The 15,149-nt window shown below is 40.6% G+C and overlaps 1 protein-coding gene and 1 non-coding gene across 17 annotated transcripts in view; one reads left to right on the top strand and one right to left on the bottom strand.

Moving 5' to 3' along the window:
- srcin1a (SRC kinase signaling inhibitor 1a) overlaps positions 1–15,149 on the bottom strand; it is a 118,839-nt gene that overhangs the window by 64,264 nt on the left and 39,426 nt on the right. The gene's annotated exons all lie outside the window — the stretch shown is intronic.
- Positions 3,338–3,426, top strand: trnal-cag (transfer RNA leucine (anticodon CAG)). The gene has a single exon. It is a non-coding gene; the product is annotated as a tRNA-Leu (tRNA).

Below are 15,149 nucleotides of genomic sequence, written 5' to 3'. Positions count from 1 at the left end.
AACGTTACGGGCAATTCTAATATTTCTTTCTTTTCTTTTTTTACATTAGCCATTACTTATTTCAGTGAAGTAATCTCATTACATTTACTTAAGTCAAAATGTATTACTGTATAACAAGTAGCAATGATGACAATCAGCTCACAGAAAACTGCCACTGCCACTGCTATGTAAGTACCATGCCACGTTTAAAATAAAATAATAAATGAAAAAAATAACGCAGAAAGCGGTGAGATTCACGATTTAGTCACAATTAATAAGTTTGTGTAAGGTAAGTTGCAAATTCTTTGCTATTGACAAAGTCTTATCGAGCTTCAAAAACATTTCCCATTCCTCGTAATAGTGATGGGATTTTCGGCTCTTTTGGGTGATCCGGTTCATTTGGATCGGCTCAGTGAAAAGAGCCGGCTCTTTTTGGCTCTCAAACGGCTCTTTTAACTTTTCTTTTAAATATTTATTACAAATTTAGCATACATTTTGATAAATGACTTGGTGAAATAAGTATTGCATTCTACTGAGTGCAAATAGCAACAATTATCAAGCAAAGAAAATGTTTTTTGTTTCTTTTATTGAAAGTTAAAAAGGCTTCAAACAATAAACAAGCAACAAAATAAAAACAACAATCAAAATAACAATCCAATCAAACAAACAGTGTGTAGTAATTTAAGTACAACTGTAGCAGCAAACAAAACAAACATTATAAGCTACTCACCAGGTCCAGGATAAAATACCTTATTTTATTTCAAATTGGCATTCAGAAAAACTAAATACTTCTTCTCTGTTTGTTTTCTCCTCCTCCTCTCTCTGTGCTCAACGTGGAGTACAGTCACTGCATGCCCTCCCCTTTCTCTTCCTGTCACTCCCTCTCTGAGCAGCGCAGCCAAACCTGGCTTCAGACACGTGAAAAAGAGAGAGCGACATAGGAAGAGAGAGAAAGACAGACAGAGAGAGAGAGACGGAGAGAGAGAGAGAAAATGACGGTGGGAGGCTCTTGAGGGAGGGAGCCATCGTTCACTTCAAAGTTCGCGAACGACCCATCACTAGTCTGTAATAGCCGAGGATGACCGTGGCCTCTGAGTTGGTGATAAAAATAAAAATAAAAAAAGATGGAAAAAGGTTGGCCAGCTCTTCATTGTTCTTTCATCACCACAGCTAGTGATGGCAAAATCGAAACTGCGTTTTGGTACGTACCGAAACCCAGGCGGACTTGTGATTCGAATCGCGTTCCTAAATCTGTCTCAGAATCAGGTTGTCACATGACAGTTACCTTTCGTGTTCCATTACGCCTCCAAACGTCACATTGTTTCAGCAAGTGCCTTTTTTAAAATTGAATAAAATCCGACCATTGCACTATATTAAAATGTCTTAAATCTTGTCTTAAAAATTGCCCTGCTGATTCATCGCCCTACATGATAAAATGTCAACATCCTCTTGAAAGCTTTGGGGCTTATTCAGTTTTTGTTTCCCATGATATTATTTCTCTCTCTTATGGTGTCCATTACAATTATAGCCCGATTGCAAATTGTGTAAATTGGGTGATGACAGACAGTCAATAGTTAATTTCCTTACTGGGGAGCTGGCAACACTAATCTACTGTTTGATTGTAATATTTTACACTTGGCCACCAGATGTCACTGTGGGGAGATGTTTCAAACTTTCCAAAAGATCGATTCTTTTTGTGAAACAATCGTTTCAAATGATTTGATCGTTTCAATGTTCCATTTCTGCCATCCCTAGTGTACAGCAGTGAATTCCCCCCCTCACATATAACAGGTTTCCTCTTTCACAAACAGATTTCTGAAACCCTCTTGAAGTAGTGGCCTCATCCACCAACCTTAATTGAAGTCATGGCGCGGGGTATTTGGGTTTGGCAAAGTAAAGTGTCCACTAGATGTGGAAATTGAGAGTTAAATTGTAAGGCTTAGTGATGAAATGATGCCTCAACGACTAAATACAATTGTTTTTTTAAATTGTTGCGACGGGTAAAAATGATCATTAACTGTAAGTTGTCTCTGATTTTTTTTTACTGTTACAATGACCGAGGCTCCGCCCCCAATTGTGACAGCAACGAAAGCTGTCCTCTGCATTTTATTGAGACATAACTGCCTCTTCTAAACCGAGCGATTTCAGCAAGCCTGTGATATCATCATGTGATTTCATTATTACAAACACATGGGAAGGGTTTTAAATTGTGAAAATGGCCCAATATCGCCCCGTCTACACGAAAGCCAGTTTCAACGTATCCTCACAAGTTTCTTACAGTTCAGACCGTTCATCCACACGATGGCGCGGTTTCGGAGCTTGAATCACTTTTAAACTGGGCTCCAGAGTGGAAAGATTTCAAAACGCGCCCCGTACGCGTCCGTCTGGACACCATATGCAGGATACTCCTCCAGTGATGACGTAATGGTCGCGTGACTGCGCGCGAACCGTCAGTCTGTCAACAACAATGGCGGCTAGTCGTGTGTTAGGCGTTTTGCGCAGCCTCCTTAGCTTGCTTCTACTTTTGCAGCAAAATATTTTTGCTTCTTTATTCCCACGTTCAACAAGCGGTGTTGTACTTGAATCGCCCTCCATTGTCACTTCTCCTCTGTTCGGCTTTTTCATGTTGTTTTGATACATGCAAAGCCATGTTTGTTCTGTAGATTGCAATAAAGTTGGAAAAAAAAGTGTCCATCTTCTTCGCTGATTCTTCTTCTACGCTTTCCGTTAACTCCCTGTGGCTGCGCAACAGCGCCACTCCAGACTTGGCATATACATTACAGCCGTTAAACGTCCTCAGCGTCTTCTTCTGGACAAACCCAAGTCTTGAAATGCTTCTGTGTGTACGAGATTTGTTTGAGGAACGAAGCTTTACTTCCGTCTGGATGGGGCCTATGTCTCTTTTAAAACGTCTTTAAAGAAAAATGTGCGTGTAGACGCCGGTCGACTAACCTTGACAATTTTTCCCCAGCTTGTTTAGTTAATAATTGACAATTGGTCAAGAGTCTGGCTATATTTTTGGTGTGCTTGCACGAACACAATGGAGTGGACGGCCGCCGGGCTTACGTCAGACACACTGACGGCTCCCACTCGACGCCCGCGGCGCCGAGTAACATTCAACACAATAAAAGCGCCATTTACCCTGACTCCCCGGGGCCATCTGATTGGATGACTTCCATCAGACCAGGTGCTGCCAATCAAGAATGACTCGCTCATCGGGCTCATTTCATTTCTGATTCTGACATTTTCAGTTTTTTTAGTTCCATGTTCGTGATGATGGACATCAACGACGGGTGTATTTGGCTCATTACTTTTGATGTTTTGATATCCTATAAACATCAAACTACTGCATACCAATGTCAGAATGGCCGAGCGGTCTAAGGCGCTGTGTTCAGGTCACAGTCTCCTCTGGAGGCGTGGGTTCAAATTCAAACCCCACTTCTGACAACTTTGGCAAGGCACTAGTTCATCTGTTAAAAGCTTACAGATTCATGTCTCAAAGCAGGAAAACATTTTTTTTTTCAAACAGTCGCTAGTCTGTCTGTCAAGCTACCTTGGAGCGGGGCTGGCAAAGTTCAGTCCTCAAGAGCCACTATCCAGCCTGTTTTCCATATCTCCCTCTTTCAGCGCAGCTGAATCTAATGATCAGCTCACCAGCAAGCTTTGCAGAAGCCTGATGACAATCTTGAGCATGAATCAGGTATGTTAGTGGAGAGAAACATGGAAAACAGGCTGGATAGGGGCTCTCGAGGACCGAATTTGGCCACCACTGCCCTAGAGCAAGGCACCAAGCCTGCAGCTCAGTTCTCGTGATGCAGCGCTGTTAGTGTGCCACTTTCATTTAGGTATATTCTTTATTCTCTGCATAGAACAACTGTTGCACTGATGATCTGGGACAGCCATGCAGTATCACTGCTAGCCTGTTTTTAATTTTGTTTAAAATGTATTTACTGTTTGTGTGTGGCATGATATTTAAGATGTTTTGTTTTTTAGGGAAGGTGGAATGGATTATTGATGTTCACGTACATTTAAATGTAAAAAAAATGATTTAAGATGCAAGTGTTTTGAGTTATGCACGTGGTCACGGTAAAACGTAAATACAAGTATGACAAGGTGAATGTAAGATCAAATGTAAGATCAGCGCCATCTGGTGGAAAACACCTTCACTGCATCCAATCAGTGTATAGGCTACGGTGCAACAACTGCTATAAAAATGAGTGACTGACTGGAGAGGAAAAAGTGGGCCGAATGGAGACATGGAGGTCAGGTGAGTGATGGGACAGGACTGTGAGACTCATTTGTGCCTTTGTAGTACATAAATAGAACCCAGAGCTTCGGTCTGACAAGACAGAATCATACCACTCTCGGAAGGGAGATTAAAATAAAACGCGTAAGCCGTTTTGGATTCCCTGTCTCTTTTTTTTTTCACAAGAATTTACCACATGAAAAAATACTAGGAGCAGCTAAATTTAAAAAAGTGAGAGGAAAAAGCACCTCAGTCACTCAGTGGAGCGCCTCATGCATGCTGAGACATTTGTGACACACTTACACATCTTGTGTTTAAAAGCTCACTTGCCGGGATTCTTTTGCGTCTCTCGCTCATCACATCCATTTCCTATAAGAAGCTCTTGGAAAGGCTGACGCAGACAACCTTAAATTAGCTTCAAATCACAACAACAACGGCAATCCCCCCCATTCTCTCTCTCTTTCCTCTGCAGCTGACTTGTGTTTGTGACCTGCTGCCTCTGGCTACTCAGAACAGATGCGTATATTTTTCTCTCCATCTGCAGACGCCACCGCCAGCGACGCTTTTATCGCGGCTGAAAAATTGCACTGCAACTCACGGAGAGCTGTTCCTCATATTTCAGATGTAAGCCACACGAGAGGCTTCTCAGCATGATGCGGTGCACTTCTACGGCGCACGTTGCCAAAAACAGCCCACTAGATGCTTGTTGATGTTGCCAACGTATACGCACTTGTTTTAGTTTTCGTACAAAGACTGTCAAAGCCAAAATGTCAGGAGAGTGTAAACACACACACACACACACGTTTGTTTTACTATCTTTGTGGGCCATCTCATTGACATAATGCATTTCCTAGCCCCTCCCCCTATCCCCAACCATAAAAAATAATTGCCTACCTCTATTCCTTACCCTAACATTAATCATAACCCAATTCAAACCTAAACTTAAAAAACAAGTCTTGACCCTCAAAAAGAGGTCTATACTTGTGGGGCCCAGCAAAATGGCCCCACATGGACCGTGGGCCCCACAACTCTGTGAAATCCCGAAATGTTCACACACACACACACGCACACACAGATAATGATGATGAATATCATACAGCGCACACCTCAACTCCACGCAGCGTGAAGACAAAATGTCAGACACTCACTTTTGATCTTGAATTCCTGCTTGCTATGATTCTATCAGGAGCGTTCACAACAGGTGAGCACTTTGCGAGCTTTTTTTCTTTCTCTCTTTTTCTCAACGAGGATCAACAGCCCAGCAAAAACTAGTGTGTTTTGAAAAATAATGCACAATGGGGGTGTAACGGTATTTGAATTGGGATGTTTGGCATGCAAAGTTAGCTTCTACAAGTGAACACCTGCGATTTTAATAGTGAAAATCAGCAAGTACAGTAAATCCCACTCCATCACGGGTTTCAGGTTTGTGGTCCCACTATTTCACAAATTTGTTTTTGTAGTTAACAACTCTATTTTGGTCTAACGCTTTGTTATATATGGTGCAATATCACTAGTAACCACTAGAGGCCAGTATATTTGTGTAGTTTGAGATGGTGTACATTTGAAAGAAGAAGAATGAAATAGGAAGTTATTATTATTTAGCACAGCCTTGTTTTTGTTGAAAATGATTGAACATCATCTGCTGTAATCCTGCTTTTCACACCTACAAAAACTGACGGCTATAGATTCATGTTAGAATGTACATGTTGAGGCATGATTATTGTTGTATATTCTGAGGCCCTGTCTACACGTAGCCGGGTATTTTAAAAACGAACATTTCCCCCTTCCTGTGTAAAAAAAAAAAGTCTGTCCACATTGCCTCGTTTGTTTAAAATAAAATAGAGCCACAAAACTGAAGTGCGTTTATAAGCTCATTTACATGCATGCCAAGCCTTTAGGCGGGAGTAGTTAGACAAAGTGTTCGTCTCCTGACGTCACTTCCACATTACGTCACACAAGCACAGACTTTTCTTCTTTTTTTTTAATAAATCAAATATGTAAACACACAAAGGGGGTATGGACCCCACCACAATGCCTTCTGGAATAGAAACACACGACTTGGACAACTCTGCTCACTCGCCCAGCATTTTGATCTCGTCCTACGTGGAGCCATGTGATTTTCAGACGAGCAGGTGAGCAGTACACCCGCTGTAAATTATGGCTTGAGTTGCTTGAGGTAGAACTTTGTTTACGACTGTTATACGTGAACGCGGATCAGGAGAAAAACACAAATCTTCACTTTGGCCGGAGTTTTTTTAAGCCTTAGTTTTTAATGGAAAAAAAACCCTGGGGACGTGTGGCCGGCAAAACACATAAAAATACCTCACGTTTGCAAAAAACCCTGCAACGTGTAGACAGGGCCTGAGATTTGTTTGTTTACTGTAAACACACACACATTTTGTGATCCATTGCTGTTGCGCTCTCTCACTATATTATGTGTTTACAAGTGTTTGTATTATTTTAAAATTGTGCTTAAGCGCCTTAAAAAGTGCTAAAAAATGCTATTAAAAATGCCTTGGGATTATTTAAATAAATAAGCAGGCTTGGGGAGTAACGGAATACATGTACCACCGTTAAACTGTATTCCATTACAGTTACAGGAAAAAACATGTAATCAGATTACAGGTACATTTATTAAAAATGAGGCTTACTTTGAGGGATTACAATTTCTACGATGAGAGAGAGTGTGAAAGAGGGCGAGAGAGAGAGAGATTGAGAGAGAGAACGATAGAAAGACAGGGATAGGGACAGAGAAAGAGAGAGAAGGATAGAGCGAGAGAAAGCGCGTGCACACCCGCGCGAGTGCGGCCGTTGCTACATGTCGGGGAGGTGGGAACGAACTAACTGACTAGTCGTGTCCTCCACACGCGGGCAGTTTGAAAAAGCTTCACGGACGGGAGGAGGAAATGGCGACCGGTATTCACTGGAACTTACTCGGAGCGAAAGTTTGAGCTGAGAGTCCCGCGGCATGCTACACGCTGTAGCTTCTTGCTAGCTAGCCCGCTAGCCTACAACCATAATGTGAGTTACACCTTACAAACAAATTTTCCTCCCACCAATTCACTATTTAAACATCATACACAACATATACACGGCTAAACTTGTGACTGGGATAAAAGTTCATTTTGCAGTTGATGTCACGCATCGTCATCTTCATTCTATCTATCTATCTATCTATCTATCTATCTATCTATCTATCTATCTATCTATCTATCAAACTGTGAGGTGTGGTTGCTGTCAGTCAATCAATCAATCAATCAATCAATCGCCTACATCCTTTTTAATTACACAATGATTTTTGGTATTTGTAGGCTGCCCGGATCCCTATCACCCGCAAATAGCAGGGGCACATTGTATAGAAAATATATTGTGGTGGTATTTATTTTTATTTTGTCTTCATGAGCTTACTTAATATTGGAGTAATCCAAAAGTAATCCAGTTACATTACTTTAATATTATGGTAGTTGGATTACGTTACTAACTACATTTTTTAGCAGGTAACAGATTACATTTTAAAAGTAACCCTCCCAACGCTGTAAATAGGGCATTTCTATATTGTGTATTTCACTTTTTGCAGGGGTGGTCTGGAATGTAATCCCGATGATGGATGGGGGTTTACTCTAACCAGGTTTCGGGAATCCAGGTTCAGAAAGTAAAAACCCTGAAACTGTTTGGTTTTAGCCACAGATGCTTCTACTCAACAGGTGGAGACGAGTTTGTTAACCTGCCAGTAGAGCAGAAGCACCTGTGGTTGAAGCCAATCTGTGGCAGGGTATTTTTTTTCCTTACTGGACCTGGATTCCCCAACCTTGCCTGTAAATGACTTCCACCCAAAAATATTTGTAATTGATAAATGCCCCAAAAAAATGGCATCATGGCACTTTTTTGCCCCTCTGGTTGGATTAAATAAACCTTCTTCTTTCACTTCAACATACTTCTTAGGCCCCAAGATGGCACTAAAGCAATATTTTTATGTAAGACATAGCTTTGTCCGAAGCACAAAAAAGCAAATGAGTGATTTTTTCAATTAACGGAGCATAGAGAAAAATCCCCCAAATACCCCCCAAAAAGTGAATTTGCAAATCCCGAACTACAAATATTCGATGGCTCACTGTGTTAGGAAGCAATATGCCCACTACACAACAAATACAGTGCAGCTCACCCTCTGGCCAGCGGCCGCAGTGCATCAAATTGATTTGAAACAGCATTACAGTACATGAATAACAATTTAGCATGGAAACGAGGATGTCACCTGAACATGTACATTTCTATCACTAAACTAAAGAAGTAGTAATTACAGTGAGTACCACAAGGCCATGAATACAAAACAAATGAAAAACTGTAAGTACAATAATAATCAAGTATGCCTACCCTCAAAATAAAATGTATGCAGGACTGTCATAAATTGAAGACCTCTGCGGTTTTGCATTCATAGTAAATGTACAAAAGCGGTTCCACTGGTTGCTTTAACAGTCAATTTCGTCTTCAATTGACCTCACATACAATAAGAACTAAACGTATAAGCAAAATCTCATCAAGATTTGAACCCACAACCTCTTGACTGCGTGGCATACTTGCAAACCACTCCGCACCATGCTGCCAGGTGCAATATTGTAGACACAAACTGAAATGAATTGCTTGTGGTCCTGACCCGGGTGTCTTCCTTTTTTGAAAGACAAGCATTTCGAAATGTTTGTGCTTCAAAACGCTGACGCACTTTTGAAAGGTTCAGGCAAGAACGACCCCATAAATGTCTCCGTTTAATCCTTCCATTAAAGTGCCTGTCTTCACTTGGTATACCAAAAGTAGCCTCGGGTGTGTTGGCTTTAAACTCTTGATAGTTGACTTGGCTAATTAATGCTGCCAGAAGGGGGTAACTACTACTCAGGGCCACAACAAGGTCAAGTCGTGAACCAAGTGACACACACTGGAGTGCACACGCATGAGCGCGCACAGACAGTAGATCCTAATTGGAGTGTGTTGAAGGGGAAGACACAAGAGGCGAGGAGAGGTGTTGGCCTCCATTGACTCAAAGTCCAGCGGGCTAATGAGAGCTCCGGCGCAGAAGACACCCGGCCAGCCAGGCTGTGGTGACTGCCAGGTCGCTGCATTTCTCTTCCTCATTCCAGGGCATAGCAAGGAATATCTAATGATTGCGGGGCAGGGGCAGGGGCAGGGGCAGGGGCCTTGTTACACACCACCCAGCTGAGGTTGATGTTTATTTTATATTTTATTTTCTTTAAAGAAAAAATCAGCTTAACCAAATATAACTCCTGTCTTTTTCACATGAGTCATAGGGAAGGAGGGGGGGGGGGCTGCAAGATGAGTGACGGCTGACGTTGCCATGGAAACAGGCCCTTACAAATGAGAATTCAATACAGTTCCATGAATGGAAGAAAGGGATAACGATTGCATTTGTTTTCTTACCTATCATCTACAACTGCTCTTTTGTCAACTTTATCAACAAACAAACAAAAAATACTTCAAGCGCATCAAGTGTCACTGTAATGACTCAATGAAACACAGTAGCATAGTAAGTCTATTTCATATTGTGAGCCACTGAACATTCCCACTGCAGTTTAAAAATTTAAAAAATATATACTGAAATGATTCAATTAAAATGTGCTGCACTATTTGACCTACATACATCTTTAAAGACAAAAAGTTGTAAAAGATTACATTCAAGTACATGAAAATAAAATACTTCTACTGCTAATTCAAACCACTCAAAACTGATTATTTTCATTTTTTTTAAAGAGGAAATCAACCCCCGAAAATGTGCTTGAAATAATATGTTGTATGTGTCCCCATTAGTCATTAATACCAGCATTGCTTTTGTGGAATATGAATAAAGCAGCAAAATCCAGCCGTTTTTATCCATCTCATAGGGCGGCCATTTTGCTATTAGCTGTCAACTGAAAATGACATCACAGTTGCTCTGGGCTCACTGTTGTCTGACTTTGATCATGTGATGTTTGCAAGCTGTGATTGGTCATTTCCTGAGCCCTGCGCAACAATATTAATCAGAATGTGTTTAGATTAATGGGGCTGCATAGAACATATTAGTGGAAAGAGAATTTTTGACTTGACTCCCCTTTAAAGGCTAAATCCACTCTTGTATTTTCTGACAGCTCTTGTATTAGATGTCATCAGCTATAATAAAGAAGTCGCTGCGTACATAAAAAGGAGTCCTCACAAACTCTCCCACGCATGCAAATATGAATGTGAGAGCACAAGTGCAGCAGCGACAGCAGCTATCAAACAAAGCTCGAACCACTCGCTACAAATGACTTAAAAAGTCCCCCGAGGACTTGCGGGGAAAGTTTGCGAAGACGCGCGTCAGTGATGAGGAGGCAGCGGCAGTCCTGAAGGGGCCCGTCGAATTTTTTCAAGCACTACAGTGGAGCAATACATGCCTCTCTTGACAACAAACTCAAGTGTCCACCCTTCCTCAAAGGTTCCCTTGAAAGGAGCGCCTCATTAAAGTTGAAAGGAAAAACAAAGCAAAGATGCCAGCTGACAGGAAGTCAAAGTCAAAAGAGAGTTACAAAAAAAATCAACACACGAGAGCACGGTCCCACTTCAAGAGCCCACCTGAGGCTTTGCCAGCGTCCTCCGTCGGCATTATTTTCAACATTTCATCCTTGCTCTTCCTTCCGCGTAACCTCCCTTCGCCCATCGACTAATCGTGTCTAATTGTCACCACCTGACTGGGAAGGAAAACGGAGTCAGGACAAGGATGGCGAGAGATCGAGAGAGAGAGAGTGCTGTAAAGCTGCCACTTCTGAACAATGTCACTTCTCTTTCACGGTCCTCCAATGTCGCACTCACCCCATTTCATGCATTATTTCCATCTGAGCGCACACCACTGTAGCAAAGATGGCCGACCGTGGCACCTTTCTTGTCGGCACTCCACCTCCTGTCTGTCCTCCGCTCAACATTTAAGGCTAGTTCCACATTAAACAGGTTTTATGTTTTACGAAAACTAGCCAAATAATTACATCATTTTACAAAATAAAATAAGTGGGCTTTAAATAACTCAAACTACATTTTACATTTATAAAATTAACTAAAACAAACCATAATTATAGAGAAAATGTAATTTGTATTCATCTTCATCTGCTAATGTCATACATGAGCTTTCAGGTTTTATTTTAAATTAGGGGTGCGCCAAAAAATCGATTCTCATAAGAATCGCGATTCTCCTTTGGTACGATTCAGAATCGATTTCAAATGTCCCAAAATCGATTTCATTTAAATTATTTTATACTGTCTTGCCTTTGTCTGTGTGTGCCTTTATTTGGAGCGCTGTTCATGTTGTACCTGGTTTGGCCACTGAGGGGCAGTGTGGTTCCACGTGGTCTGATACATTGTTAAGTTGTAGCCACATTAGAGAGTAAAAGGAAAAAGACACGATCAAGTTATTCCAATAAAAGTTTGTTGTTTTTTTTCAGCGTGGAGCCGTTCTTTTGAGTGATAAAAGTGCCGCGAGTAGCGCACTAATTAGCATTAGCGAGTCAGACTGGAGTAGATCATTACAATTCCTTGCACATCTATAGATTGAAGCAAAAATCATTGTCAATCCAATCATTTTTAATCAAAAATCCTTCCTAATCGAAAATCGATCCTGAATCGAATCGCAGGCCCAAAAATCGGAATCGAATCGAAACGTGAGCCATTCAAAGATTCCCACCCCTATTTTAATTTGGCATTGCCCTATGGCTGTACCGAAGAAAGACGGTCAAACAGTCGTGGTCGTTTATTTTACTTTATTACATAATACTTAGTCACCTGTATTTTTTCTTGCATTTGAAAAATACTCCATATATTAAAAAACAAACAACAATACAAAAAAAACCTAATACTAAAACTAATAAAAACTAAACTAAAGTGAACCATTTTCAAAAAAATAAAAATGATGGGATGGACAAGTAAGTACCAAATCCAGCTATTGGTATCTGGCTGATACTTGGCCGTATTTCAAGGTACAGTATTGGTATTTGTGATGCCCTCTTGTGGCTGTTTTACAATCAGGAACTAGAAATGAGAGGAATAGAAATTTGCCATTAATGGACTATATGCACAAAGTACTTCCACATTCGATGTCTTAATGCACCCAACCTTCCGGTACGAGGAGACTTCGGCGGAGCGCACTGTTGATGTGATGTAAAACTCTAAGCCTAAATCTTGAACCGACTGAACAGGGGTCGCTCCTTGCGTTAACACTATTTCTATCAGAATTTTAAAACTACTAATTAGATCACCCAGAGCCATAATTTTAACGGCTTGAGCTCTGGTAATGATGTCATTGCTTAAAATTATTATTACACGTAAATACAAGCCGTTTGAGTAGCTACTAAAGCTATTTTGTTTATTAATTTTTTTTATGTAAATGTAAATAATGCATTGTAGCTCCTCTCCCAGGACTACTAGACTCCACACAGTAACCTCCCCCCTTTCTTCAATTTTTTATTTTAACTTTGACTTGTATTTTGTAATGTGTTTGTGTTTATATGTTTATGTTCAATAAACCAACCAACCAACAACATATCTCTGGCCTGTGGTCTCCTCTTCGCCAATAATATTCGACGATCTCTGCCTCGTCAATATTTTGAAGCAGATGTAATGCCTCTTCTGTTATATATATTTTTTAATGTCAGCCTACTTTCATGTTTTTTAATACAATAGAAAGTCAAAACACCAGAAAGGCAGAAACATTAGATACTTTTGCAAACAGAGTAACAACACATCATAGTTTAAGCTTCAAATCCAGCTATTGGCATCGGGCGATACTTGGTATTGGTATTTGTTATGCCCTCTTGTGGCTGTTTTACGATCAGGAACTAGAAATTAGAAGAATATAAATTTGCCATTAATTCCATGCAAATTTAAGGGGAAAAAAATGCTATATTTTATTTTTTAGTGTTTGGTCTCAGTACTTATTAGTATTGATATGGAACATACCAAAGGAAAACTAACAAAGCTAATCTTAAAACTACAAAGCAATTACAACTAACTGAATTGTAAAAAACAAAAGCTAAAAGGCATAAAAACTAATGAAAAATCCCAAACTATAATATCCAATTGTGTTATGCGTGTGAGTATGGAATCGAGCAATTCTATAGTAAATACATACTTTGCCATATTATCGATGGCAAAGAAAAGTTTGCTTACCCCTGTTATTATATTTCATTCCTTGCAAGTAAGAGATTGTATAGAGCAGATACACAACACAGAACACAGTCTTCTGACTACCAAATGATCAGCTGGCCCTCTTGTAGTAAACACGCCTTGATGCCACTTCAACAAGACTTTGCTATCTGATCACATGTGGCATCCTGTTCTGGTAAATTTCCATGACAAAGGCACAAACCACACACAGCATGTAAATCTATAATTGCAGTGAAAGTGATCTGATGCTGATGTATTGATACAAGTGATCATGAACCAATATAAAGCCTCGTCGATACATTTACCCTCCTCTGAAAAAATAGAGGTGGCACTAAACCTGATTGCCAGGTCGTTTATAAGACGCTTGAAGAAAATCAATAATTTTCCAGAAAAGGACAAGAGGAGGCAATCATACCTGTTGATGGGGTCACTCCTGAATACATCATTACAAGGGAACACAAAGTCCAACAACTTCAGAAAATCTTCCCCTTGGCAGAGTTATTAGTGAAATAAAAAGCAGCTGGCATAAATCATTAAAAGCCTTGCGTCAAGTTTCAGCTCCACACCTTCCATCCCACGCTCTCTCAATGTAACCCGAGAGGGGAGTCTTTAATTTGAATTTCGTCCATCTATGAACTCTCCCGCCGCTCTGCAAGTGTAACTGGAGCCTACAGGGATAGTTACTATCTCGGTATCCGTGGCTAATAAAAAGAGCCCATCAAAGTGGCGAATATACACTTGGAGGCCCGCTGGGGAGGAGAGAAGAGAAGCTTCTCGCAGCTTCCACACCAAGATAACCGATCGCTGGCAGGGGAGGGATGGATGGATAGATTAGATAGACAATAAATAAATAAATAATTACATAAAAATAAATAAAAATAAATAAAAATAAATAAAAATAAATGAAAATAAATAAAAATAAATGAAAATAAATTAATAATATTGCGGGAATACTGTTGAGTTGCATTATTAAAAATATATTTTCAATTGCTGATGAAAATATGATTCATAATGCTTGCTATCCATGTTCATCTTGAAGACTAATTGAGTGCCTCAGTTAACTAGCTGCAACAGTGGCCTCTGGTGGCCAAAACGGTCATCACAGGACACCGGTGCATCACATCCTGTTGTTAAGATTCCGCAATTACCATTAGTCATTATAAATTCATGTGTGTATGTGTGTGTGTTTGGAGGTACGTGTAGAGGGGATAACAGCCCCCCCTGTAGACATTTTACCTGATGCACGCTGAGTGGCACAAGGTTAACAATGGCCGCTCAGGGCTTGACAGCTGCCCCACACGCGGATTGAGTCGCAACATGCGGGCACATGCACACACATTGTCACCGCAGTCTTTTCATGGGGTGGGTGCGTTTTTGTGTGTTGCTAAGCTAACACAGGGAGTCAGCGGCTCACAAGGACGAGTAAACAACAAGTCCACTAAATTTTGCATCAGAGAGAAGCAACACAAGAGCCGCCAGGCAATTTGCCTCCAACAAATAAATACAAACGGGATATGAATGTCTCAGGGTGTCCTCTTTCACCTTTTAATTATTCAGATTTGTGTACAAAGCAAGCGTGTCTTAATTGCATTAGCATCTCTGTGGCTTTGCTTTATGTTCCACGAGAGAGGAAGAGATTTGTGATTCGGCTTGTGCTTGTTTTTGTTTACACTTTGAATGTATATACTTTCTGGAGCCCACTCGCTCGTCAAGCTCACTAATGTGCATTTACGCTCCATCAGCAAAAAAGTGA

This window comes from Vanacampus margaritifer, chromosome 2, assembly GCF_051991255.1.
Source record: "Vanacampus margaritifer isolate UIUO_Vmar chromosome 2, RoL_Vmar_1.0, whole genome shotgun sequence".
Classification (NCBI taxonomy): Eukaryota; Metazoa; Chordata; class Actinopteri; order Syngnathiformes; family Syngnathidae; genus Vanacampus; species Vanacampus margaritifer.
This window is presented reverse-complemented; position numbering and strand designations above follow the sequence as displayed.